General features: G+C 39.1%; 1 long non-coding RNA gene and 1 pseudogene across 1 annotated transcript; both read left to right on the forward strand.

Moving 5' to 3' along the window:
* The first annotated feature begins 3,178 nt into the window (after window positions 1-3,178).
* On the forward strand, window positions 3,179-4,310 carry LOC114082664 (growth hormone-inducible transmembrane protein pseudogene; annotated as a pseudogene).
* Window positions 4,311-6,293: 1,983 nt separating this feature from the next.
* Window positions 6,294-16,806, forward strand: LOC139707243 (uncharacterized). The gene is made up of 4 exons (XR_011708814.1): window positions 6,294-6,470; window positions 11,005-11,107; window positions 15,925-16,043; window positions 16,571-16,806. It is a non-coding gene; the product is annotated as an uncharacterized lncRNA (long non-coding RNA).
* The last annotated feature ends 9,307 nt before the right edge of the window (window positions 16,807-26,113 follow it).

The raw sequence follows: 26,113 nt of genomic DNA on the forward strand, positions 1-26,113 counted from the left end.
ATATCACAGGGCCCAAACTGCATATGGCTCAGGGAAGAAAAAATATATATATTGGCTGTTAATCAACTGAAAAGTAACTCAAGCTTGTCAGCTGAGAAATTGAAAAAAAAACTAGAAAAGTGTGATTTTATTTGCCACAATGACAATTTTATTTCCTTGAATGCCAACACTCAAGGAATCTTGGCTTCAGAGAAGCTTCTATAACCAGCGATCTCTTGCTACATCTCTGTGCAGTTTCCTGGACTTCTACCTTTCTCTCAGGTCTGGACACCTTTGTCAGACACCACTGGGAGAGAGATTCAGAAAATTCTGGAATGTACCTAAAGACATTTAATCATCAGGCTATGATATCATCAATTTGGTTTTATGTTCCTATCTAATATTTTTAAATTTATTTTATTTTAGTGGCTCTTCTTAATTATACATAACATAGAATCCATTTTAATAAAATTATACAAGCATAGGAGTTCCTAATTATAATTCCTATTTTAATTATGAATCCCATTCTTGTGGGTGGGCACAATGGTGGAATTCATTTATGTATTTTATATGCATACAATCTAACTTATGTTAGATTCATTCTATTGTCTTTCCCATTCCTATGTCGGCTCCCTTACTTCAATGCTTCTTTGGATAATCTCCTGAACTTCTCCTCTTTCCCGCCCTCATTTATTGTGGTTTGGCCTCCACATATCAGCAAAGCATGCCACCTTTGGGTTTTTTGGATTGGCCTGTTTTACTTAGCATTATAATCTCCATATCCATCCATTTACTGGCAAAAGTCATATAGTCATTCTTCTTTATGGCTTAGTAATATTCTGTTGAATATATATACAACAATTTCTATATCCATTAATCTGTTGATGGGCATCAAGGTTGGTTCCATAGCTTAGCTATTGTGAATTATGCTGCTATAAACATTGATGTGGATGTATCCCTGGAGTATCCTTTGGATATATGATGAGGAGTATGATAATTGATTCAAAAGGTGGTTTTATTCCTAGTTTGTTTTGAGGATTCTCCATACTACATTCCAGAAAAGTTATAAAAATTTGCAGTCCCACCAACAACGTATGAGTGTTTCCTTTTCTTTACATCCTCACCAAAATTTGCTGCTACTTGTATTCTTGATAATTGTCATTATAATTAGAGTGAGTTGGAATCTCAGTGTAGTTTTAATTTGCATTTCTCTAATTGCTAGAGATGTTGCCTTCTCAGTGTTTTTGACTCTTGCTTCTCAGTAACAGCATATGTGGTAATTTGGTGACAAGTTTTGCTCTATTTATTAAGTGGAAACAATATTTTCTTTGAAGGATTGACTGGGAATCTTAAGGTACATGACCATTAGTCCAGGGATGCCTTGTACACAGTTGTCCTTCCCATGATTATGAGAAAAATGGATATGTGGTTAGAAGAGGGAAGGGAGCCAGGGAGCAGGAAAGAAATTAATCATACTGGGGCCAAAAATTACACCTTCCCCTATGAAGTGTAGGTGAATGGAAACCAGGCCTGGTTCTCAGATCTTGATTAGAGGAATGGGCCATTTCCCTAAAAGCCTGTTCCCTAGCTAAGCCAAGCTGAGACTGATACCAATGTGTCCAAGATCCTCCAAGCTATGCTATGCGACTTGTCTCTAAGAGCGACAACTGAGGTCAGTTGTCACTTGAACTATTTAGGTTAAATTAATGCAGCCATTCCTTCTGAGCACATTGGTCCAGGTGCTGTGCTCAATGCTGGCACAGAATCTTGGTCAGGGCAGACAAGGCCCAAACTGCCTGAGGATTTTCTAGCCAGTGAAGGTAGCAGCCCCAACCACAAAGGGGAACAGGGCTCTAGATTCATCCTAGTGTTAACAAGCAGCATGTCAAAATATGGTCTTAAGCTGTGCTGATGAAGGAAGTCCCTTGTGGGATCCTGCTGAAGAAGGTGGACATCAGGGAGAGAGACAGAGAAAGAGACACAGGGAACTGTGGCCATAGCTGGCAGCATTGTCTGGTGACCTTGAGTTCCCTTACAATACTAGAGGAGAAGCAAGAAGTAAAGAGTTCACTTGTGAATATTCATCCTGAATTGTAAACTCCCTGAGGTCAGGATCAGAGCTCAACATCCAAGCAACATTGGCACATTCAGTCCCATATGAAAGTCCAATCTAAGCCTTAAAATTTAGGAAAATATTCCTCAAAATCACATGCATTCTGCAAAATCAATTTCCATTTTTTGTTGATGTGAAATCCCCATGAAGTAGGACAGGCTAGGCACACCTGGAAGAGCTTTCTAGCCTGAATTCCCAGGGACAGCTGAGTAGGGTATACAGGCCAGAGGTAGCTGTGTGTGGTCTCCGAGGCTCACTCACAATTTTTCATATCTCTGGTTGTATACAAAGTATATTCACACCAATTTGTGTCTTCATACATGTACTTTGGATAATAATGTCCATCATATTTAACAGCTGTGTAGGGCATACAGGCCAGAGGTAGGTGTCCCAGGTAGCTCTGAGGCTCTGAGTGAGGACATGGACTATATTTGGGTCATATCTTTTTTATGTTTCTACACACTGCCTCAGAAGTTCACTAGCACCATTATAGTTTTATATGGGTTGAAACATTTTGCTCAAGAAATGCAGCATCAGATAGCACACTAGTAATCTCATCACACATGCAATTAACTATTTTTTTTACATGTGAACATTATCTGAATTAAATCATCCATATTTTTAAACCATCATTTTTAAGTCTGCATAAGAGCTTGTAGAACAGTTGTACCATGATTGACCCATCCATATTGCTCCTCTTGAATATTTGGGTTCCTCCTAGTTTTTAGATATTCTAAAAATAACATGTAAAATATAAAGATCTTGCATGGGAGGAATAGACTAGCTTTAGATAGGGCAGAGGGGTGGAAGGGGAGGGGAATGGGCATGGGGTTAGAAATGATGGTTAAATATGATGGACATTATTATACAAAGTACATGTATGAAGACACAAATTGGTGTGAATATACTTTGAATACAATCAGAGATATGAAAAATCGTGAGTGAGCCTCGGAGACCACACATGCACAGGCAGTAGGGAGCAGGCTGAGGGTGAGGAGATGGGGTATGCACATTTTGCAGGCCCAGAAGGCAAACTGCGTGGTGCAGGTGACTGGGAACTTAGTGGTTAGATCTGCTTGGTAAACCTGGTGTGTCACCCTGTTGGCTGCAAGTTTTGTGTGTCTCCAGACACTACCTTCCAGGGTTTTCCATCCAGCTTTCACCAAGGCCTCCCCTGTTATAAAGAATTTCATCACGAAAAATCAATGGCTCTTAACACCCAGCAGTGAATATGCCACCAGGACAAGAAGTGGGATCTGCCATGGGAAAACTGGCCAAGAACTCAAAGACACTGCAATGGAACCATCGATGGAAAAAAATATTTAAAATTGATCAGATTGGAAGGTAGTTTGTTAGCTGGAGGAGCTGCTGTTGGTCTTGGAACACTGTGCTACTATGACTTGGGAATGTCTAATGAGATTGGAGCTATTAAAAAGGCTGTAATTTGTCCCCAGTATGTGAAGGATAGAATTAATTCTACCTATATGTACTTAGCAGGAAGTATTGGTTTAACTACTTTGTCTGCTTTGGCAGTGTCTAGAACACCTGCTCTTATGAACTTCATGATGAGAGGCTCTTGGGTGACAATTGGTACAACCTTTGCAGCCATGATTGGAGCTAGAATGCTAGTATACTCTATATACCATAAGAGCAAAGCCCAGGTCCAAAGCATCTTGCTTGGTTGCTGCATTCTGGTGTGATGGATGCAGTAGTAGCTCCTCTGACAATATTAAGGGGGCCTCTCCTTATTAGAGCTGCATGGTACACAGCTGGGACTGTGGGAGGCCTCTCCACTGTGGCTCTGTGTGCACCCAAAGAAAAGTTTATGAACATGGGAGCACCCCTAGGAGTAGGCCTGGGTCTTGTCTTTGTTTCCTCACTGGGATCTATGTTTCTTCCCCCTACCATTGTGGCTGGTGCCACTCTATACTCAGTGGCATGTATGGTGGATTAGTTCTTTTCAGCATGTTACTTCTGTATGATACTCAAAAAGTAATCAAGTGTGCAGAAGTAGTACCAGCATATGGATTTCAAAAATATGATCCCATCAATTTGATGTTGGGAATCTACATGGATACACTAAAAATATTTATGTGAATTACAAGTATGCTAGCATCTGGAGGCAACAGAAAGAAGTGAAGTAACAGCTTCTGGCTTCGCTACTGAATCAGATGTATTACTTGTTTAACAGCAGATATTTGTCACATACTTTGTACAAGCAGCTTTCCATGAAGTTTAGAAGTTAGGAACATATGTTATCAACATGTTTAAGATGTTCCAATAATGTGATCCTTCAGGTTTGCTTTTTTTTTCTAGAGAATAAACTCAATAATTCTCTTCTAAATAAGCACATACATTTCCAATTCCCATTTTTAAAAATACTATAACAAAATATGAAATCTAAGTTTTGTGTTATAAGAATTTTAGCTTTTAAGTTTATTGGGTTAAATTTAGCAAACTCATGTTTGCCTGCATATTTGGGGAGATGCAGAATGTTGAAAAATATGGGTTTTGGTATAGAGACCAGAGAGAAGTAAAACATCATCTGTAGTCTTTTGTTGAATACTTAATATATCTTAGTTATGTGATCATGAGAAACTAATAAGAGTCATCTAGGTATTTGGAAACAGTTGCTATTTTCCCATGTGTCTATGAAACAGAGGTGATTAAATTTGCTCTGCTTCTCATTGCTGTCTTTACATTGTGGATGTAAAGATTGGCTTCTCATTGTTTGGGCATTTCAGAATGTTAATCATATGGATAATTCCTGATAGAATTATGTGAGTTTACTTTTGAATATTTTGTTTCAAGATAAAATATTTATTCATAACATTCCACTGCGCAACCAGCATGCTAGCTTCATACTAGAGGTTCGTAGCGTAGAAGTTAACTAGTGAGATCAAAATAAAGACACAAACTCAATTTACCTTTTTCTTTGACCAGGTCTGAGATGGTTCTCCCCTCTGGCTCCTGCCTTGAGCCACCTGGTGGGGCAGCGAGGTTTACACAGACTAGCAGGTGAGAGAGAGGCAGAGCACGCCAGAGAGTGGCCTTTTATTGGGGAACAAGAAATTCAGGGGAAAATTCCATCCAATGAAGGTCGAGGGGGACAGCATTCTAATGTCAGGGTCAGTGATTGGTCTCAGGGTCAATGGTCAGTCACACCCCCACACGGATGGGCTCTTGAACCTAGAAAGGGTGGGGATTAGTTCCAACACAGTTTAGCCAGAACACCTCACACCCAATCAGGGAGGTGCACAAAATCACATGCGAGAATAGCTTCCCACGTAACATGAAACTTGTTGCTTTTTCTTTTTAAGTACACAAAGATGTGTTTATAATTGCTGAAGATTTGTTGCATACTTATTGTGTAATTGAATATGTGCTTGCTTTTCTTATCTCTTCAAACTCAGGAGCCTTTTTCAGAAAAGTCTGTTGCTTACACTGGAGATTATGAAAGAAGTTTTCTCATAAAACTGAAGCCAGATTTAAAGATAGGTAGTTAGTGTAGTTAGGTAAATAGGGTCTAATATCCAGTAAGATAAAGAAAATGGAGACCATTATGGAGAATGGAGTACAGGAAACCAGAGCAGCACTTGGGGAAATTGAAATGTTAATGTCCCCAAGGCCCGGAACCCATCCTAAGGAACTGTTAATGAAGTGGCACCCAGCAAACAGGGTGGTGCTAATCAAACCACCCCAGGCCCTTCCTGCCTATTCCTCTAGTCCACCTATCTCCCACCTTTTGGCCTTCCCACCTGCATTCTATCACTACAGGATAAAGGGAAACAAAGGACAGAAATGTGTGAAGATTAAAAAAAGACCTGACAGGAGTAAAACATCAGGAATGAAGGGTCAGCATGGATCAGCAGAGAAACTTGTTTGGACTTGTTTGGACTTTGCAGTAATTCAGTGACTTTTTTAGTGCTGGTCACAAGATGACCAGAGAGTGTGTCTATGTTAGATAAGTGGATGATGTAACCTTTTTGAGTGTGGATGATGTAACCTTCTAAGTTGTGGTCATAGGATGATAAAGTAGTCAGGCAGTATGCTTATGTTAGATAAGTTAGGTATGAACAACTTGTAAAGTATATAAGCGCGGGGGAAACTCCATGTAATTGCTCACAACTAACTCTCGTCGCCTGAGAGTAAGATCGTGCAGTTGTGTGCCAGCCACCTCGTGTATTGCTTTGTGTGGTGTGCGAATAAACCAGCATTTCAAAAGGCAATCGAGTTCGTGCTTGGTGTTCGCGTACGTCGCGGTCCGGGGTCCAGTGCAGATATCCGGAAGGGAACTCCTGGTAACCAGACAAGGCTGAGAAGCTGCTCGTGACAGTTGGCGTAGTCGGCAGGATACGGAAGAAGAGCTCCGGAGCAGGTAAATATAACCCACATGGCAATGCACAATTTCTTCTACTGAAAACCTAGAATGACCGTGATCGTCCGGCGTCTAGGCTGAAGGTGGAATGAAAGGGGAGTGCCCCCACCAAAATCCTTAGGAGGACGGTGGTCCCTGTGCATGGGGTGGCTTAAGGAAAGGATAGAAAATTGGGCACTATATAGCTGGCATCAGGGAATAAGTCAGATACCTTATAAGATAGAAACAAACGGGTTTATTGCTTGGAAAATTCATATAGCTAAACTGAGGATCCTCTTAAAAATAGCAACATGGGCTTCAAGGAAGTAATAAAAAAATTTAGGCAGAAATGTAGAATAGGAGAACTAAAGCTCGAGCAAAAGGAATTAAAATCTCAATCGCCATGGCGAGGTATTGAAAGAATTGTTCAGGCAAAGATGCCTGAGTTCCAGAAAGGAACCACAGTTGAGGTAACATTAAGTAATCCTCAGACCGTCAAGCCCATAATGGAACAGGCTGACAAGAAAGAAATCCCGGGAATATTATGTAAAATTATAGATGATATAGATGATGACAGGCTAAGAGGCAAAAGGTTAGTAAAAGAAGCCCTTAAAAATGGAAGTAATAACCCATTTTTGAAAGATATATTGAACCAACTGGAAGCTCCTGATAAGGCCAGCATGCCAGTTTCAGTAATTAAAACATCCACACCCGGACGGGGACGCCCAGATGGGTTGGAACAAGTTATTGAAACTAGGGACTTAACTAGACCTGAAATGGTTCAGTTAAGGCAAGATTTTTCACAGAAAGGTCAGACCGACGGAGACTTTTTGTTTACAATTCATAGTAAGGGAGGCGAGTCTATAAGACTCGCAGGCAAGGAGATGCAGGTGGTTAATATCCAGATAGACAATCCGAGTGTTGCGGACACTTTGGCAAAGATTATACAAGAGGAACCTGACAGGGTACGCACTTTGGGATTGGATTGCAATAGCCTGGGCAGAGGCCATCCCACATATAGATTGGGGTGTCTTTGAAGGCCAAGTACAGTGGAAGAATCCCAGTGAAGGGATTAAGATAGTAAAGAAGTTAGCTATTTTTAGCAAAATTTATAATCAGTTTCAAGGATCCCCTTTAAGTGCTCACTTAACAGCCGCGCTTAGGAGAATAATTATAAAAGGAGCACCAGAACAGCATAGAATGATGTTGGCAACCATGCTAGCTGGAGCCAACACCCTATGGGATGTAGTTGAGTTCTTAAAACAGCATCGAGAATTACAACAAGAGCACAAAATGTCATTTCAAGCTGCAATGTCATTTCAAGCTAAAGCCCGAAACCCAGTCTGCTTTCCAACAAATAGTAACGGAAATATTAAATGTTACCAGACAAATGGGAACAGTCAATGTTTCCAGACAAAAAACTTCCGTTTGGGAGGCCCGCCTGGCCAGCGGAGCCTCCCAAGAAACAGAAATATGTTGGGAAATGGCAAAGACTGGAGAAAGGTGCGACCAGGACAAGCCTGGACACAAGGAAATGTTGCTGTAAACAACAGACAGATAGGAAGCAGAATGAAGCCACAAAGGCCGGTACCGCGAGGGAATCAGGTGCAGGGCCAAAGAAGAAGGTTTGGTTTAACAATGCCAAGGTTTGGAACACCCAGATGGCAAAACGGCCAGACACCCGGCCGTTCATACAATTAAAATTTATAGTTGATAATCAAGAATATACAGACTCCTTCCTGATAGATACGGGAAGCGAGGTAACAATAGTCAGAGATGATTTTGTAAATAATAAACCAGCTAAGGAAAAAGTTATAGTACAAGGAGTATCTGGACATAGTGCAGAAATGAGAAAAGAATGGGTAACATTTAAAATATATGATTTGGATTATACAATACAAGTATTGGTAGGTAAAGTTCCACATGGAGTATTAGGAATTCAGGAACTCAGGTTATTATATGGTGAATGGTTACCTTTAAAGAGATTGAAGTGTTTTGAAACAAAAATTTTAAGTCAAGTAAAGATTGATCCAGTAAAATTGCCCCATACTCCACCAGTGTTTACTAAACAGTATCCTATTAAAGGAGGACATGAAGAGATTAGCGCCACAATAAAGGAAATGTTGGAAAAAGATATAATAGAAAAGGCATCATCATTTAAATATAACAGTCCAGTATGGCCCGTTATGAAACCTAATGGCAAGTGGAGATTGACGGTAGACTATAGGAATATAAATAAAGTAACCCCCTCTATGCCAGGTACTCTTCCAGATGTAGAGTCTATTTATGCTCAAATTAGGAATTTTTCACCTACTTGTTTTTGTGCTATAGATTTGAGTGATATGTTTTTCGCTATCCCATTAGATATTAAGAGTAGAGAATTGACTACATTCACTTGGGAATCAGTACAATATAGGTTTAAGAGGTTACCACAAGGATATAAAAATAGCCCAATTATAGCACATGTAACTTTACAAGAAACGTTAAAGGACTTTCAAGATAAAGGAACTACTAAGTTATGGTCATATGTGGATGATATATTAATTGCTGGGAAAGATATGACCGAGTTAAATAAGGTAAAGGACGAGGTAGTTACATTATTGAAATCAAAAGGATGGTCCATCAATCCTGATAAAATTCAGGGTCCAGCCACGTCAGTTAAGTATCTGGGGGTGGTGTGGACTACAGAAGGACCTAAGGTTCCGGATGCAGTGATAAATAAGATTTTGGCTTTACAGTCACCAAAAACCAAGACAGAGGCTCAGCAGGTGATGGGCGTTTTGGGATATTGGAGATTACATATTCCATATTTGCAAATGATTCTGGCTCCAATACACAGGGTATGCAGGAAAGCTGCGGACTTTGTATGGGGACCGGAACAGAAAAAGTCATTAGATTTAGCTAAGGAATATGTTCAGACATATACCCAATTGTATGTACCTCAACCTGGTGAAGAAATTATAATTGATATAATATATGCCAATGACTTTGGAAATTGGGGCATATATACTAAAAGTAATAGTCAGACTAAACCAGTTGGGTTTTACTCCAAAAGATTTCCTTTTTCCGAAAACAAGTACTCTTTCTTTGAAAAAACAGTGTGGACAGCTTATACGGCGGTACAGAGTCTAGGTTTTGTTTTAACTAATAGAGTAGTTACATTAAGAACTCAGATACCAATTTTGGATTGGGTACGAACTAAGGAGGAAGACTTTAGAGGTTTACCTATGGAACAAAAAGTGTTGAAATGGAAATGGTATTTGCTAACTATAATTAATGATGCAACAGTGTCAGGGAATAATAAGACATTAAGGTTATCAGAATTAGTTTTCGCTCAGCCTATGGTAGAAGTACCGGTAGAGGTTAAACAACCAAAGACACAACCTATTGGAAAATGGGGGGCAGTTGCTTCTCATAAAAATGCATGGTTCACAGATGGATCAAGTAAAGTAGTAGGAAATATCACTAAATGGAAAGCTGTGGCATATCGACCAAGTGATAAAAAGATCTTAGTGAAGGAAGGCTCGGATGCCTCAGCACAGTTAGCAGAACTCTGTGCAGTAAGATTGGCCGTTGAACAATCTATCCATGAAAAGAAAAAGTATATACACGTTTTTTCGGACTCATGGGCAGTTTGTAATGGTATTGCCATATGGTCTGCAAAGTGGAAGGAATCTGATTATAAAATTAATGGAAAAGATGTATGGGGAATACATATTTGGAAATTTCTTGCGGAGGCACCTATACATGTAAAGATAGCGCACGTTGATGCTCACACAGGACGTACAGATGAAATATCTATATTTAATAATGTGGCAGACAAATTGAGTAAATTTGACTCCGAAGGGCTAAAATTGGTGAATAAGGCCCCTTGGAAAATATCAGATAGAACAGATACAAAGATTCAGTTAAAACGTGACCCAAATTGGCATATAAAACTTCCTGAATTGAATGCTGATATTTCGGATGATGAGATCCGACAATTGCATAAGGAATTAGGACATATTGGAACACATGGAATGTTCCAATGGTTTCAAGGAAGAAATATAAAAGTCACCTGGGGAGCATGCAAGCGTGCGATATCTGGATGTGAATTATGCGCATCCTCGGTACAACGTTTCCGGAGGGATCCACCCCATAATAGGCCGTCACCAAGAGGATTTAATGAAAAGGTACAAATTGATTATATTGGTCCTTTGCAGAATGGAAAATATGTGTGTACTATGGTAGATTGTAGTACCGGATTGGGACATGCATGTGCAAGTAGACATGCAGATCAAAGCTCTACTATGAAAACTATTTGGAGCTGGTGTGCAGCATATGGATGTCCTTGGAATGTGACTTCTGATCAGGGTTCTCATTTTACTGGTAGAAATGTTCAGAAATTAGCTGACGTTTTAGGAATTAATTGGGATTTTCATTTGGCCTATAACCCACAAGCAGCAGGAAATATTGAAAGGTTCAATGGATTATTAAAGACTAAATTGTGGCAGATAGGACAAGATGTGCCATTTGACAAGGCAATACTGATTGCAGTTTTTGAACTTAATTCTAGGCAAAGACTGCACAGGAGATCACCCTTTGAGGAAACATTCCAAAAGGACATCGATGTGCAGGCAGACGGGGACCCAAACCCAGATAATATAAGACCATATAAGGTGTGGATACGTAACAGAAAAGATAACTCTGTGATTAAAGGTGAGATTGTATCACACGGACAAGGAAATACCCTATGGGTATCAACTGGAAAAGGGGACCTCAGATTAGTAAAAAGCCAAGATGTTGTCACTAGGTAAACGTTTGTGTGTTTTGTTTAACATATGCTTTGTTATCCTGATTGTATATTCTTGCTTGTTTTTGGGTGGATATTTTCATTGTAACGAATGGCAGACAGCTCTTTTGAATGGTTCTACTTGTTTTAATCATAAATTGTTGGTACGAGATTTGCTACCCTGTTATGTACTTAATTATACACTATGTTTCTGGTAATGGCACCTAGGACTTTGTTACTTTTGCTATTTTTGCTACTTTTGATAGCCCTGCAGTTTTATTCAGTAATGGGAAATCAAACTACAACTCCCACTACTTTTACTACTACAACTCCATATTATTTTGGTATCAGGAACATTAACCTGACCAAGTATTCTTACAAAGATTGGATCTTCAATTATATTAATTTCACTCATTCACTTCAAGAGTGTAATAATTCTTGTGCAGTAATACCACAATATTGGAGAAGTAACAAATTCCTACAAAATTTTACTGCTATTAGATACCTGTTTTATCATAATTATGCATTTTGCCACCATTATAACAAACACTCCGCACCTAAGGAGTGTGACCATTTTTGGGACATCAATACAGTTGGGGTATATAGCCCAATGTTTAGATCTAGTGCGGATGGAGGATATTCTAATAAATATGAAACTAACCCCCTCCGATGTCATCTGGTACCTGGGATTATGGATATGTGGTCTTATAAGCCACATTTTGTGTATTATTATAGGAAACTTGGAGGCAAACCTTTAGTTAAGAGCTATAATGCTACAGCAGCAGTGCTTAATAATCCAAACCTTACTGTATATACTTTTGAGGAATCTACAGAAGAGAATGACTTTACATGTATAAAAGCAGCAGAAAAAGATGTTGCATCACTGCCTTTTCAGGTTTGGGTGTCCAACAAACAGAATGATTATAATTTATTCGATTATGAATATGAAGAATATGACTATTCTTCATATGATAATGGAGAAGAAAAAGGTTCTGGTGAAATTACAACTACAACCCCACGAACAACTACGTTGGGGATAAATTTGTTGCCATATAATGATTCTAAGGAAATGTTGGATGAGTGGAAAAGATTGCCTAGACATTTACAAGGAGCTAGACCGTTGCCTAGATGGCCGCAAGTTTTAGTTGAACCCTACGGGACATGGTGTCCAAAAGAGTTACAGCAGTATCTAGATTCCATGAGCACTAAACAAAGGAATATGTCTATATATATTGAAGATGTGCAAAGCAGAATTCATTTGAATTATACCCATTATGTATCTTGTGTAGCGGATTTTCCTAATTTACCTATATATGGAAAGTTCGAGATTCTACAGAATCCTGATAGATCCTTAGAAATACGGAACCAATCTTATCTTACTATAGATAATTGGTGGAAAGTCAATACCTTAGGTACCGCCACTTGGCGATCACCTGTTGTGTTGACCGACCCTTTACCACAGCCATTTACCCATAACTTGGTTAAACCAGTGGCCACGCCTCCTAAATTAAAGGACAAAATCGGGTATGTTTGTATCCGCAGCATTTTTGGAGATATGCTTAACCGAACACAGGGACAAGCATTTATTGGTAGAGTTTGCTTCCCTGTTGATTCAACCTTCCTTAAGTGGTGCCAATATAGATATTATTATAAAATTGGTAATTATTCATCTGTAACTTATAAGATTCACACACAGGCCTGTAGGCTGGGTCCGGCTTACAGGACGACTGGGGTATTACATCCTGAATTTGGAATGTTTAATCACTCTGGATGGCTATTATTTGAAAACAAAACAAGGAGGTATGTCTTTAAAAATGCCAATAATGAATGGGACCTCTCAGAGATTGTGGATAGCCCGAAATTGGGACAGAGAGTGCATAGTCCAGGGTTACATGATTATAAATTCACCGTGGACAAATACATTGTTAACCAGACAGTATGGAAAAACTACACACAATATTATAATATATTTAATTGGACATGGTGTTATAATTTTAGTAGACAAAATTGTGTACAGAATCCTCTTCATGCTGTATATTTGAATGCCTCTCATATGCATCTTGAGGTGAATAATACGTGGCATAGGTTTGATAATCAGTCCTGGCAACCTGTATTGGTTGTCACACCTAAGGATATTTTGGAAAAACACTTGTATAATGTTACATTTCTGCAGGTAGATTATACTTATAATGGATCCAAAGGAGAATCTTCAAAGTGGCCTTATTATAAATGCCAAGACTGTACCTTTAAGTTTTATGATAATTTCTTTGGGACTTTGATTCCCGTGTTTAATTTGAGTGATGACAAAATCAGAGTGAATGTCCATAATATGTCAATCCCGATGGGAGTTGATTCTAATTATGTGGACACTAAAAATGTTAGTTTAGCTATGGAAAGATCTATTTGCAGATGGTTTCCACATTCATGGCAATATGTGATTGGTATTCATAGGTCTATTATGCATAATGATTCCACGTACTATGATATTCCTCTTGATGTAAATATAACTGGAAATGTTTCCAAACATTATGAAGGTGGTAATGTTGTATTAGGCAATGAGGAAAAACAAACGAGGGATTATACTTTACATCCAACAGTATATTCTCTTGCATTTGTACCACCAGATTTGGATGAAGTTACTTTAGTGAATTACAAAACAGAAACTTACCTGGTAAATGCTGATGACTACTGGTCATTGAAGACTGGGTGCCCTAGAGCACAGCTCTGGGATACTATAATTAGATACCATGTGGATATAGCAGATAGAAAAACTCTGAAATGGTGGTTGACACAAGGAATGGATTTCTCTACTTGGTCTAGTAAAATATATCCAGGAAAATTACCTTATTACTGGTATATGTTATTACCAGGAAGTGACAATGAATGGAATCTTTATGATATTGTAACACATGATGTTTTACATAATAATACTGATGTGTTTGATGCACATGCAGGTAATCATATTATATATAGTACAAAGATGGATATGCAGAAATGCTACATGGAACCGACCTCTTTGAATCCTTGTTTAATCGATAGAGGAGGATTTAATGGAACCAAGGGATGGGTTACTGCCCATTTCCCAAGAGCGGTCCTCTTCCCACGCAAGGAAAAGGACGATAATTTTATGAAGACTTTAGAGGCTCCAGGATTTTTACCTTTATTACATCAGCCAGTTAGATTTTTGATACAACCACAAGTACAGCCAATTGTGTTACGATTGTCTGTTAGTGATTTGTTGAAAGGTGAAACTGTATGTCCTTCTTTTGAGTCTACTGTGTTGCCAGATTTGTTTTATTCAGTTCAAAGAAATGCAGCAGGACGGAGACCTTTGCAGTTCGCAGCGATTGGCGCTTTCCTGGCCGGAGCAGCTTTGGGGGCAGCGATCGCTGGAGCAATGACGGAGGAACTTCGAGTGGAAATTTCAGCTCTTCGAGGACTTCAGAATAAACAGAACTTTGTTATCTCACAATTATCTAAAAATCTGCACTCCACATCTTTACTTATGGAAAGACTTTCTGCAGAACAGGAACTTTTGAAACATCATGTTGATTCACTAAGTAAGGTGATTGAGACTATGGATGCATCATGGAATGTACGTATGAAACAATTGGAGGCAACTCAGGAGTGTGAACATCTGCAAGCAATGATCACCGCGGGATTAGAAGAAATAAGACTGTTATTTAGAACTGGCATAGGCATGGAAGCTGCATCAGCTATAACCATATTAGATCCTACAAAGGATTCTTGGTGTGAAACTGGTGTTTGCATGATTAATTTATGGCAAATGTCGACATCTAAGGTTGTAATAGGATATCCAACTAAGGCTATACCGAAGAAAATTGGTAAAGATTGGATAATACCGTTTGATAAGTTTTATTGGTTAAAATGGAACAATATGTCATATTATGTGCCTAGTGAAGCCACTTATGCTATAGGTAAAACAACTATTATAGCATATGATCTTTTCTCAGATGAACCTAGGACTTCTGATATAACTATATCTATGCCTCAGGCTACTCTGTTCGATCTTGGGAATTTTAATATGTTGTCTTGTTATCCTGAACCTTACATGGTTCGACGATGGCAAAACATTTCTTATAGTGATTCTTTAAGTTTGAATGCTGGTTGTCATGTACATACTAATGTCATGATGATGGAACATATGAATCTAACTGTTAAGAAACATCTATTTAGGTCTAAGGATTTTACTGCTACGCAAAACTTACGAGTCCTGACTCAGGTGGTTTATATGTCTAATCATACTTTTGGGCTACATTCTTTTGTACCCCAGCCACCTCTGTCAGAAGAATATAAAAATATGATGAAAGCAACAGAGGCAGCTAAGTCCATTTATGCTTCATTGGGAAAGGAAATTGAGACAGTACATAATCAAACTACTGAACTTCTCCAAAGATTCTCAGGAGAAACTCATAAAGTTAAAATGTTGGTTGATTCCGGATACTTGATTCCGCGTGACTTTCAGTATACTTATGATTGTAGTTTTGTAGGTTTCTTTAGAAAATTAGTTCATGCAGATGTGAGTTGTATTATGAGATGGAATCCTTTCCATTGGATTAAGGAAGGATTGCTATATGTATGTTGTTTTGTATTATTAGTATTATGCATTAAGGTTTGTTTAAAGATTAATAAGTCTGCAGGAAAGAAAACTTACATTAAAATGGATAAACTTCAACATTACAGAGACCATGAAGCGAAAGGCACTAAGAAAATTAAATCCAAGAAGGAGAAGGACGGCAAGATCGAGGAATTATTCTGAACAGTTGCACTATGCAAATTGTCATCTTTGCATCGAATTTCATGTAAATACATGGTTTTTATATAGTGCATATACACTGTTTGGGCAGGAACGTTTTTCTCTTTTATGTAGACTAGTAACCTTACGCAGTGGACCATGGTGTCCGCTGGATAATAATTTGGAGGGTATTGTACCTTCTTTATGTGTATTCTTAAATCATGTTTGGAACTGTATTCCTAATATTAATTCGCACTGTAATGTTTATTGTAGGTATGATGTACACTCGTGTGTTAAGGGTTTATTTGGATTGTTCACGGAAGTAATGAAGTCTGATCATGATTTGTTGACACAGCAATCTAATGCATTTGCTTTTTACATTAATGGGATTATTTCCCTTAGCTATGATAGATCATTGTTGTTTGGTGATGAGTTATTATGTAGGAGTTTTGCGCAATGCAGACGGAGGAAGACGTATAACCCTAGATCTTTGTTTGATATATGCTTAAGGAATATCTGTAAGCCTTATTTTGTTAAACTGTGGACTTATGTCGATTGTCACCAAAACTTACCCAGACTTGGTTAACGTTATAGAATTTCTTGAGGAACTATGTCTGTGGACCAAATAATCATCAGACGGATATTAGGACGCAAATTGAGGAACGACCTGTTGTTCCGGAAGGATCGCATGACTCCAATTCCGATGTTCTTGGAAAAAGATGTTGACTATCCATTTATGATAGTTCACAATATGGTGATAGATTTATCGTTAGTGAAGGATTTGAATTTTGATGTTTATTCACGACTGACACATCCTTTTGTGCCACATGTGAAAGCTCCCTTTTGCTGTGAGATTCGTACTATGATTGCACCTTTTCTACACTCCTGTGTGGTTGGTGGCTGCATGGATGCCGTGGATTGCATCTTCCAATCTGAAGATTGGTTCGAAGGGTTGCGACAGCCCATACGTCTCCCCGAGGACGGGCAACTTCCGAATGGACGACCTAAGACAGGGGACCGTACTTGTCGCTTTGATACATCGGCACCAGCAGTACCCTCGGCACCTCCGTATCAAGGGGGTGGAATGACAGGAGTAAAACATCAGGAATGAAGGGTCAGCATGGATCAGCAGAGAAACTTGTTTGGACTTGTTTGGACTTTGCAGTAATTCAGTGACTTTTTTAGTGCTGGTCACAAGATGACCAGAGAGTGTGTCTATGTTAGATAAGTGGATGATGTAACCTTTTTGAGTGTGGATGATGTAACCTTCTAAGTTGTGGTCATAGGATGATAAAGTAGTCAGGCAGTATGCTTATGTTAGATAAGTTAGGTATGAACAACTTGTAAAGTATATAAGCGCGGGGGAAACTCCATGTAATTGCTCACAACTAACTCTCGTCGCCTGAGAGTAAGATCGTGCAGTTGTGTGCCAGCCACCTCGTGTATTGCTTTGTGTGGTGTGCGAATAAACCAGCATTTCAAAAGGCAATCGAGTTCGTGCTTGGTGTTCGCGTACGTCGCGGTCCGGGGTCCAGTGCAGATATCCGGAAGGGAACTCCTGGTAACCAGACAAGGCTGAGAAGCTGCTCGTGACAAGACCTTAGCTATAAAAAAGGGAAGACCTTCCCCTTCTATGGTAGGTTGGGTACACTTCTTCCTTTGGGGAGAAGTCTTGTCTACTATCCTTTAATAAAGCCTTCCACTTTCCACTCTACACTTGCCTCAGCATGCTATTTCAGCATTCAGGGAAGCAAGGACTCACCGGTAAACAGTGGTAACAAAACTGTTGGTTTCTTACATTCCCTCTGAGATTAATAAGCACTTAACAAGCAAAGCAAAAGTAGTGTTTGTAAAATGCATGAATCAGAAGTGTAGTAGGGAAAGTGTTTTGTTAGTGTCCACTAGCAGTTTTCTTTCTGTCCTGCATAAACCACTACTTAGCTTTTTTTTTGTGATTATAAGTTTTTTGATACAAAAGAGTTATTTTTGGAAGTCTTTAATGACAGGAAAGAAATATGTATGATTATTGAGATCATTGCTGTTTTTGAGAAATATTTATTACAATAATACAGAAATAACTATTTTAACCATCAAAAAAGAAAAATTATGCTCTGTATGTGTAATAAGAATTGTAATGATTCCGCTGTTATATATAACTAAAAAATTAATTAAAATAAAAAAGTAAATTATAAAGATCTTATCCAAAAAAATAAAACCAAAGAGTGAGTATAGAGAAAGTATTCTTGGTTGGGGGAAGATTTCTGTTTTCTTCCACTCTTCCCACAAGACCACCCTTTCTTGGAATTCTGGATTTTTGGCAGAAGCTCTGTCCTTAAATTGCTTGAATCTCTGCCACTTACCATCTTTGTGTCTGTCAACCCTACTCAGTTCTCTTTCTGGTGTAGTTGTGCTGAATCTGGGAAGGTGGGATTTAGCACCACCACCCCCCCACCCCGTGTTGACCACTACCAACACTGAGAGAGGAGCCAAAGAAGCCCAGATTGAAACTCAGTTGTAAAACAGGGCTGAGCATCAGGGAGCTGAGTGGCCAAATATGAAAAAAGGGGAGTGGCTCAGCCACAGCCTGCCTTCTTGAAGACACAATGACTTCATATTACTTTCTGAGAAAGAGGAAATGTAGTCTATGTGCAGCCTCTGGTTTAAGCAGTCACATGAAGCCTTCCCCATCCACAGGGTGAAAAGTCTTGGAGTCTTCAGGATGAGGGCAGGGTGGGTTGGGGCTCTCTAGATCTTTTTTGATGACCCAAGTTTTTTATGTCTATTTCTAAAGGATCATTAGCCTCTAGGAGGTCATTTGGTTCATCTCCGAGGTGAGGGAATGTCATTGTGACTACATGGCTGTACCACAGAGACTAGACTATTTTAGAATGAGAAATTTTCACCTTCTGTCCTTGGAGCTAGGAGATCAATGTCATTTGAGGTGGAAATATTCTCAGCTGAATAAAAGAAAAACTTGTGCCAGGAGTCAGGGGATATTGATCCAATACATCTCTGCTACAATTGTTTGTGCCTGATGGTTAGACCAGAGCCCTTATGTCTGGCTACATTCTCTACAGTGAGTGGTATTTGCTACCTGCTCTCAAGGGCCATTCCTGCTTTTGGAGTTGGTGGCTTCTGTGTCTTCCCATGGAAATTGATCTAAGGCAGGCATTTGTGCAGCAGCTAGGCAGAAGAACAGTGGGCAAAGACATGCTCACCCTAGTAGTGCCTGGTTTCCTGGGGACACTGTGAAAACCTGGCTTTTTCTTTCCAGGGCACTTAAAGCAATAATCATAGAAAAGGTAAGATGGGAGTTGTGACATGACTCAATGGTCAGGCAAGGAAGTGCTGAGGAACCAAGGCCTCTTAATAAGATTATACACCTACAAGTATATGTGTTCAGAAACTGGGGATGCAGTGGGCAAAACTAGGAGCCTAATGGTGAGATGTAGGGACTTGGTCACAGTTGGGATAGAACACCCTGGCCTCCTGGTTTAGAGAAGCTGCTACTTACTTCACCTTTTTCTCAGAGTGCAGGGGAGATTGCTTGAATAAAAAACTTCATGTGGTAGAGGAGCACAGAGGTCATTTGTATTCTTATGTGACCTGGTAGCTCTAACTTTCCAAACTGAGTCTGAGGACCCCACTTCAAATGGGGGATGATTATGAGTAGTGAACAGATGGCCAGTCTTTGATTTAATTCTTCTATTGGATATTGAAGCTAATTTTTATTTGAGGCAAGTGTTACTCATTTTTTTAAAATATTTTTATTTGTTTATTTATTTATTTATTCATTCATTCATTTTTAGTTGTAGTTGGACACAATACCTCCATTTAATTTATTTATTTTTATGTGGTGTTGAGGATCCAACCCAGGGCCCCACCCATGCCAAGTGAGTGCTTTACTGCTGAGCCACAACCCCAGCCCCAAGTGTTACTCCTTTTGATTTAAAATTTCCATAAACAGTTGAGGTTTTAAGTATATTTTTGTAAGAATAAGAGGAAAATTGACTTAAGAAAAATAAGTAAACAAAACAATAATAAAAATGTCAAAATTTCCAAGGTGACATGGAAATAAATATGTGTGGAAACCACTAGAAGACATCAGTAGGCAGGAAGCCTCCCAAACTCAGCAACAAACTTACCAATGCAGGATCTTTGTGAGGTGCCTTCAGGTACTCTTCATCCTTCCTACTTCCCCTCTTCCTCCTTTAGATCTATAATAATCTTCTTGAGCTTGAGGGAGACTAGTAGTGAGCTGGGAGGCCAAGACTGATTCAAAACACACCTTTGGGAGACTGGATTTGTCTTCATATTCACTTTACCACATTCAAGGCCAGTGGCCTTGAAGAGAAAGAAGTTTAACTCCCTCTGAGCTCTGAACTCCACATCTATGAAGTGGGGATTTCCTTGTGCCTGAGTGCTTGGACAGTGCTATGAGCTGACATAGAGAGACTTATCATCTCTGCAGTATAGATAGCAGTTCCCCTGAAGATCAGAGGGGAGTCTGATCTGTTATCAGTCTCCAGTGTCTGTTTTCTCTTCTTCCAGAACTTCTCATGTTTTTTCCTGGGGTCCTCCTTTTCATTTCACCCCATGTGGGGTGAGTTGGACAGGTTACCAGGCCCAAGAAGTCATAGCATGGAAGCTCCCTGAAAAAGGAGCCTCTTAGCCTGCCAAGGTGGCTTGAGCTGGTCCAGAAACACTGTTCCAGAAGCCCACAAATGACTGGGAGGAAGTGAGCATGGAAAGCTTACTGCCATCTTGTGACTACAGGGAATTTCCAAAAATGGAATGGAGATGAGAGATGAAAAGACAGTGATCTCTGAAACCAGCAGTCATAGCTACCCACAGTATTTTTACTTGTTAAAAAAACAAACTTGGGGCCATATGTGGTGGTACAGGCCTTTAATCCCAGTGGCTCAGGAGGCTGAAGAAGGAGAATTGTGAGTTCAATGCCAGCCTCAGCAAAAGTGAGGCACTAAGCAACTCAGTGAGACCTTTGTCTCCAAATAAAATATAAAATAGGACTGGGGATGTGGTTCAGTGGTCAAGTGCCCTTGAGTTCAATCCCCAGTACCAAACAAAACAAAACAACAACAACAATCGAAAAACCACCTTACCACCATCAGATATGTTAGTTTGAGTTGGTTTTCTGTCACTTGGAATCAAAAGTACTGCTCTGACCTGTTGTTTTCCTCAATTCCCTTTCTTTTGTAGTACTGAAGGGACAAGAGAATGGTAATGAGAAACAGAAGATTAAATCACCAAAAAAGCCAAATAATCTAATTAATAAATGGATACATAAACTAAACAGACACTTCTCAAAAGAAGAAATATAAATAGCCAACAAATATCAGAAAAAAAGTTCAACATCATTACTGATTAGGGAAGTGCAAAATCACAACTACACTGAGGTTTTATCTAATACCAGTCAAAATGGCAGTCATCAAGAATAATAAGTAAGTAAATAAATAAATAAATAAATAAAGCTGGAGAGGATGTGGAGAAAAAGCAACACTTTTACACTGTTGGTAGGAATGTAAATTAGTACAACTTCTGTGGAAATCAGTTTGAAGGCTCTTCAAAACACAAGGCATAAAACCACCACATGACCCAGCTATATGACTCCTCAATATAATCCTGAAGAATTGAAGTCATCATATTACAGGGACACATACATACTCCCATTTATGGCAGCACAATTTACAATCACTAAACTATGGAACCAGCCTAGGTATCCATCAATGGATGAATGGATAAAGAAAATATGGTAGAGATACACAAGGGAGTTTTATTCAGCCATAAAAATATGAAATTATGCCATTTACAGGAAAATTGATGGAACTGGAGACCATCATGTTAAGGGAAATAAGTCAAACTTAAAAGGTTAGTTGTTTTATGTCATATATGGCGATAGAGAAGAAAACAAACTGGGGGTGATACTCCTAAAAATCAAAGGGAGATCATTAGAGGAAAGAGACCAAGTGATGGAAGGTGGGGAGTGAATGGGAAATGCTGGGGAGTAATATTGGCCAAATTGTACTGTTATAGTGTGTATATTTTTTTTTGCATGCAAACACAGAACACCTTTATTTATTAATGGATTCCTTATATTATAAGGGATGGTGTCATTAGTAATACATTCCTATCTAGCAAAATGGTCACATTTAAAAAAAAAATTTTATGACCCTAAGGGATGCAAACATAATTCATATGTGTTATTCAACCTTAAATTAGCTAATAGTTTCCTATTCTCCCTTCTCGCACTTTTAGTAAGGAACAAAATTTGTTTTCTTTCTTATGTGACAGTTCATTTATGTATGTATGTATTTATTTATTTATTTATTTTTAATTTTTTATTGTTGGTTGTTCAAAACATTACATAGTTCTTGAAATATCATATTTCACACTTTGATTCAAAAAATGGGAGTTTATAGTGTGTATATTGTGCATATGTAGGAATATGTAATAACAAATCTCAGCATTCTGTTCAACACTAATTTACCAATAAAAAATGTGGGAAAAATTAAGTCCATACAAGCCTTGAGAGTGACTTAATTCTGGCCATAAGTTGGAGCATGGATTTTGAGAGTTTCTTCTGCCTTCATGGATCCATCACTATGCAAAGTTTAAAAGTTAAAATATAACTTTTAAAATATGCTCCTGGGTCCTTTAAATCTCGACAGTGTTGCTGGAACAACAATATACTCCAAGACAAATTGCATTTATTTTTTTTAGAATTTCTTTTTATTTATTTATTTATTTTATTTTATTATTTTTTTTAATTGGTTGTTCAAAACATTACAAAGCTCATGACATATCATCTTTCATGCATTTGATTCAAGTGGGTTATGAACTCTCATTTTTACCCCAAAAACAAGTTGCAGAATCACATTGGTTACACATCCACATTTTTACATAATGCCATATTAGTGACTGTTGTATTCTGCTACCTTTCCTATCCCCTACTACCCCCCTCCCCTTCCCTCTCATCTTCCCTCTCTACCCCATCTGCTGTTATTCAATTCTCTCCCTTGTTTTTTTCCCTTTCCCCTTACAAACTCTTGTATGTAATTTTATGTAACAATGAGGATCTCCTTCCATTTCCATACAGTTTCCCTTCTCTCTCCCTTTCTCTCCCCCCACTCGTCTCTGTTTAATGTTAATGTTTTCCTCATGCTCTTCCTCCCTGTTCTGTTCTTAGTTGCTCTCTTTATATCAAAGAAGACATTTGGCATTTGTTTTTTAAGGATTGGCTAGCTTCACTTAGCATAATCTGCTCTAATGCCATCCATTTCCCTGCAAATTCCATGATTTTGTCGTTTTTTAGTGCTGCATAATACTCCAAAATAAAACATTTCCATGGAACACAGGCACTCTTCCTATGGTGATCATGGATAAACCAACTCTAAAAGTGCTTTCCCCCCTCAATAGACATACATTTGTAATCAATAATTTGTTTCTAGTTTCAGGCAAATTATTTTTTTTAGAACTACAATGCCTATTAAGAACCACATCAACTGAAGTACATTTCTTGACTGAGTAGAACAGGTAGAGCCAGGACGTAGATTCCAGTTGAAGGGGTGTCAGAGTAGAAATCACATGTACTTATGGTTTCATTAGGCTCAACAGGATGGAAGGAAGGAGATCAGAGCACTGTTCATTTCTGATTGGGTGAACTAAGGGTAGTCTTATGGGCCAAACATCCATCAGAGCCCCATTTTCTTCAGACTGCATGTTGGAAATGATCCTCTTATGAAATCCTGCTGGTGGTCCAGTACAGAGACTTTCCATTTGTGTTGGCAAATCTCTATCATGAAATGTCTCACATACAAATCTTTGTGTAAAAGTGATGAAATTTACATCTATAGTGTGGATACCTCTAAAACCTGGCCTCACAGACTGGATGATGACCATTGATACCTCACTGACCATTTGAATGCTGCAATGGGGACCAGAGGGATTTACTGCTCAGGAACTGCATCCAACATTATCTCCAGGTGGACCCACCCACTAGATGTAAGGAGAAGGGAAGTCCCAGTGCTTTGCTCTATCTTGGCTTATCTTAGATCTCTCTTTTGACTTTTCCTGAAAGAGCTAGAGACTAAGGCCCTTTAAATCTTGACAGTGTTGCTGGAACAAGCTCAATATAGATCATAAGAATATTTCAAGTGTTTAGTGATAAAGGACTGGTGCCTTCTGGGAAATTGAGAAGCAAACCCCCCCCCACTTTGAACCCCAATTCTTGTAATCAAGTCAAAAAGATTTCAGATACATCATTCAGAGAAACAGGTATAAGTTTATTGAAGGGCTACAGAGGGAAAGGAGTCACTCTCAAGGAAGATAATGGGTCCTCTTGGAGAGAAGAGATACAGTGTGCCTTCTCTGTGTTCTACTTTTATTGGAGATCCTGGAGAAGTTTCCAAGAGTCCCACCTAGGCCTACCGCTTGATGTTGAACTGACAGCTGGATGACATCAGACTGTCAAGTCCCCACTGCCATGATAACTCTAGGTCACCTTGGCCCATGCTACTGATTCTCATTGGATTCTCCTTTTTTAAAAACATATTTTTATAGTAGTGGATGGACACAATATTTTTATTTTATTTATTTTTATGTGGTACTATGGATCGAGCCCAGTGCCATATGTGTGTAAGGCAAGTGCTCTACCATTGAGCTATAACCCAAGCTCCTCTCTTTGGATTCTTAATTATAAATTCTTACAGATTTTATACTTAGGAATAATTATCTTTATCCTCCTGAGTTTCAGAATCTAGTATATGGAAAGAGTCACAAGTCTCCCTCTTCAGAGTAACTTGGGTTTGTCTTAACTGCATTATTTTAGGCAGACTTTTCTAATGCAGATAACTGATAGTTTGCTGAGGAATGTGACATACTCTGTCCACTTAAGCCAGGCAGGGCTTCAGGTAAATTGTTTTTTTTTTTTTTTTTTTTTTTTTGGAAAAGAAACACACAGTGGGCCCACATTATGGAAATATTCCATGAACTTCATGCTTCCACTATTTACATCAATCCCCTATTATTAGGAAGAAGCAGTCCAACCTAAGTCATAATTCCAAAGAGTGGGCCCCAGACCAACATCAGTTTCACCAGAGAAATAGGGAGCAATGCAGATTCTCAGGCTGCAGCCCAGACCTACAGTATTAAACTCCAAATGGCTGAGGAATCTTAATTTTCATGATCCTTCCAGGTTCATGCTTGAGGCTGACCATCTATGACCTGGTTTGGTCTCTCCTCCAAGAACAAGATCTTTTTCACCAATTTACAAAAAAAAAAAAAAAACTTATTATGATGACCTCACTGACACCTGCAGCAGACAGGCAACAAGGATTAGCCAGTTCCAGCCCAGGTGGATAGGCCCTGAGACCCAAGGGGCCAGGCACACAGTTCAGTTCCTAGTGCTTAGGGGTCAAGGCAATCCTGTTGCAATGTCCCCTTTACACAACACCCACACCTAATAGTCAAAATCCTGTAAATGTTTTGGCCTTTACTTCTCTTCCAGAGATGGAAGCAATACCCAATTTGTTATTTAATAAATTCTAAAGACCATGTCACTTTGCTGTGATCATGATTGGGAGGACCATGGTTTTCTTATGTGAAGACCCTGGATCATGGTGAACAGATCTTCGCAGTTATTGCATAAGACCACTAGATGGCAAGCATGCATTTTCCTGCCAGTTCCAAAGGGCACGACACAGCCAGTGGCCTACTTCTCTGGTAGCTTCCATTAGAGTCCTTGTGCTGAGGCCAATTTTACTGCAGGGTCCAGGCAGTGATATGAAGGCAGAGGCTTTGACTAGAGGGAGCAATGGCCATAGGTACTGTAGCAGAAAAATCCTTTAGAATGTCACAGATCCAACTCTTCATGCAAGACAGGCTGACCATTTCCCCCCAGACTGAAATCCTGGGGGTGGCAGAGATCTGGTCACAGGCCCTAATAGTACCAATCTGGAGGAGAAAACTGATGAAAGGCTATTTTCTTCTCCTGGGAAGTCTAATCTAATTGTAAGGACACCCAGAAAAGAAAATAATCTGCCTTTTTTGATGCTTTAAAGTTTTCATTGGGAAGGTAACTAAGGAGGTGGGAAGAGAACTAGCATTTATATGTTGGAC

Source organism: Marmota flaviventris, chromosome 1 (genome assembly GCF_047511675.1).
Source record: "Marmota flaviventris isolate mMarFla1 chromosome 1, mMarFla1.hap1, whole genome shotgun sequence".
Lineage (NCBI taxonomy): Eukaryota > Metazoa > Chordata > Mammalia > Rodentia > Sciuridae > Marmota > Marmota flaviventris.